The following is a 4,161-nucleotide window of genomic DNA, read 5'->3' on the forward strand; positions in this document are numbered from 1 at the left end:
TGTCCCAGCAAATGAGGAAAAGGCACTGACCTTACCATCTAGCAGTAATGAGAAAGCCAGATAAAAGATTAAGAATCAGTTGGTTTGCTTTTGCACAAGACCTCATTTCTACATAGCCATTTGTCACTTAAAGGGCAAATAAATCAAGGTGACACTATCACTACCCTCTGCTTATGCAGCAGTCAGAATGAACAATTCTTCTTGAACATACCCAACCTGCATACAAAAAACACACCAGATCAACTTTGATGATATACTTGGTTACATTATTTGAGTGCCCCTGTAAAAGAAATTCAGACAGGAAATAAAGAAACTGGTCTCATTTAAGAGTCATTAGTTTCAGACCTTCCTACAGGAGCTCAAACCAATGTGAAAACCAAATCCTGTATTTAGGTCTCACTCTTGTCCAATATTTAAGTGTGTCACCAGTCTAAAGCTGTCATAGAAGCTGACTGCTCAAGAAGTTGCTGATCAGGAAACACGGAGCCTCCCTTGCAGCAGTGATCAGTGCTACACATGGATGCGCCTTCCAGGGCCCACCTCGCAAAGCCATGCAACAGGAACCAGCGTAGCAAGCAAAGCAGCAAACTGTTATGTTCACAGCAGTGTAGCTGAGAGACGAGCTACAGAATTACAATCCTACCTGCAAACACGAAGAGCAGAGCACTTCAACACTATGGTAAATGTTTATTAGGGTTGCTCTGTAACTGTGTAGCTCTCATTCCATCTTTTGCCACAGACCAAAGCATTTGCCCTGGCAAGTCAGTTCAAGCATAAATACCTAGGGACTCCAAACCAAACAACTCTTTTGTCATGATTATTATTAGAAATCTGACAAATCAGCAGCATCCCTGGTGTTGCCTGGATTCAAGCACCTGCTCTTCCCTCCAACACAAAATCTTCATCCAAGGCAGCTCTATGCTATCTACTAGCTGTATCTAGAAGCAGGGCAGTTCCACCACCTGTGAGATGGACTAAATACACCTATTCAGTATCAGCAGTCTACAGCAGTACGAAGTCAGAGTTCCAAAATAAAAAGGACACTACTACATTTTTAATAGTTTATTAACACTTCAACTTTTAATATCTTTGAAGAAGGCCTGAAAGATAAGTTTTGCTTATTGACTTTGTCTTTTCCCCTCTGGCAAAATGTCACCTTCCACCTCTTCCCTCCACCCTCCCTCCTCCCAAGAGGATAATGAAGTTTCAAGATAGTGTTTGGTTGCTTCTTATACATAAAATGGCTTCAATCACAGCAGCAGAAACATGCAAGCCTTGGCAACAGTGTTTGTCAACAGCTTTTAGAGAATGTGTAGAAATGCACAAATAACTTGTGCATTGATACAGATAACTTCTTCTTAGATGAACTTCATACATACATATTTTAAGTGGGTTAAATTTGGTGCCAGAATTACTACAGAAGCTGTATCTTCTATTTAAAGTAGAATTTCTTTTTCCCCCTGAACCATCATACTACCCTTTTTTAAGGTGCTATTTTCATAAAAACTTTAAAATACTATTTTGATACTGTATACTTGTTCTACCTTGCCCTTTTGATAAATCAGAAGAGCAAGCAGCAATGCATATTTAACTGAAGCTATGCTTTTACCCTCACACAGCTTTATGGGCATCATCATCTGATCATATCACTAGGAGCAGTGGAAAGACTGTATTTCCCCATGCTTACATACACAAGTAAGCAGGCAGACAAAGCAACAAGTTCTAACCATTTCAGGAACAAAGACAAACAATTTAATCTGTATTACATAATTCACTGAATACAGTTGATCTCATCCAAAGTGACTCCTGAGAGCAAAATAGTTTGAGCATTACATTTTATATACAGCTATGAAGGGATTACTGGAACCAAGACAGTCTCCTCATACCATTAGTAAGTACACTGGTTACGAGACCGCTGTACACTTCCACTTTGAGGACATTACTTAAACTATGACCAAGCTTTACTATGACCTGTTTGTTATTTATGAAGAAAGTTATTTCAATCTGATATTATTATTTTTACCTTATTTCTGCTGCCAGACAGCAAAACCTGAGTCAGCTGCATTAAGCAATGACTCTCTTTTTCTGCTCTCAAGTCCTGAAAGTGCTAGCTACCCTTGAAAACCTCCACACACTATGCTGTAAACATTTTATGGTCTTCCAGAGGATTTTTTTCCCCCCCCTTCAACACAGGAATGTCTGCTCCGTCTGAAGCAAACTACATCCTGCACACTATTGCTTTCGTTATTTTCTGCGTAATCAGTTTGGAACAGGCTATGTAAGTTTGATGTGGCAATGTTCTGTTAAAGAAAGAAAGAAAAAAAATAATCAGGAGAATTACACCATTCTGAACCAGCGGAACCAAAATAATCAAGACCTTAACATAGTTTTTCCAGTCACCGGGATGGAAGGAGACTTGAATGCCGACACTGGAACAAGTAATTGGAAACATCTGTGCTTGCATGCTTAAGTGAAAAGATAAGCAGTATTTGCATTTTCTTCATCATCTTCCTTGCACATATGCAAGACTTTATAAAAAAAAGTTTATCACAGAGCAATGACAGAACATGATGTAATTATGGTTTTCTTTTTTTAAAAAAAGCACTAGAAATCAAAGGCAACCAAGATAACGTACATCTTCTCCAGAACATTTTTCTCAGCTACATGCGGTGTGCATATACCAAGGTCTAAAACACTTAGCTGCACCATATCAAGTCAAGCTGTCCAAGAGCATACACAATTTTGCTTACAGGAGTATACCCCTTCCACAATTTTTCAGTTTACAAGTAATTCCCTGTATTGGATTATGCTTAGTCAGAAGTACAGATAATGTTTTGTTCCAATACTACTGTTTGTTTTTATGACATACTCAGAGATGAGGCAAGACTGATTAAGTGCAGGGAAGCATTTCAGACCCCCAAAAAAATGCATTCTTTAAAACTTAGCTATACAGGGTTAACACAGGTAGATTTGCCAAGAATTGCATAAAAATTATTTTCATTCTCTAAAGGTGAGCAACTGAGGCTCAACCAACTCTTCTGCATCATGGAATTCACTATGGGTGTCTGAATGATTCAGCTTGCATTTCTGAGTATCTGCTAAACAGAATTACAAACCAAGTTAGTATACGTGAATTAACTACCCTTATGAAATCAAAAAATAATGTTGACTCCTGGAAGACACCCAGAAGATCCACAGATGGAACAGAAGGTTGATTATTACACACCTGAACAATCCAAGCAAATTGTTAATATTATTGAAAACATTCACGTCTGGTAATTGTACCTGCTGGATATCCAAATTACTCTGTCCCAAAACAAGACTGATATCCATCCTCTCTGTAGCTGAAAGCAGCCAGGAAACAGTTCAATTTATAAAGAAATGGAATGGAAACCGTTCCCCCTGCCCCCCCCCCAAGTTTCAGTTACAACAGTCTAAGCCAGAGACTTAAGCAAATAAACTTCAAAATAGCCATTTGTTACAAGTAGCAAATTACCATGAACAATGAACTTGTTAGGAATCCCTTCTAAGAGTACGACACACACAAACAGGCTACCCAGCAGAAAAATCTGTTAACAATTTTATTCTTTTGTAATGTTAAATATTATGGGACAGGATTGTAAGGATGAAGAACTCTCGACAACGCCTCACAAGGAATAAGAAAAATGCTGCCATGATATTAGCAAAGTAAGGTAAGGAGAAAATTTACACAGTAAGAGGCACCATCTCCCCCAGAATACCTCTTGTCATATTCCTGAATGAGTGGGATTAGCAATCTAATAAATCATTTTTCAAGAGGTAACAGCAACAGATAAAATTTTAAAGGATTATTAAAATAACATTTACAAGACTCTGAACAATTTTTGAATTCTTATTAAAACCACAAAAAGAAAGAACAATTCTTTATTTATGAATTTTCATAAAGGACTGACTGTGCAACTGACACCTGCTATTGATGACTTAATGTACAATTTTGTCCAGTAGCCGAACAGTTTGTCTTTTCAGATTGTGTTTTCTAACCGTGCGAGATCATTTAAAGGCAAAGCCTGTTATGATGCTGTACACAAAAATGGCCACTTTTGGGCCATACTACCAATGAAGTGGTAGGTAAACAAATCTTTTTCTGGCCAAGAAAAAAAAAAAAAAAAAAAAAAAAAAAAA

This window comes from Athene cunicularia (assembly GCF_003259725.1).
Source record: "Athene cunicularia isolate RWA chromosome 2 unlocalized genomic scaffold, athCun1 chr2_part1, whole genome shotgun sequence".
NCBI classification, from domain to species: domain Eukaryota; kingdom Metazoa; phylum Chordata; class Aves; order Strigiformes; family Strigidae; genus Athene; species Athene cunicularia.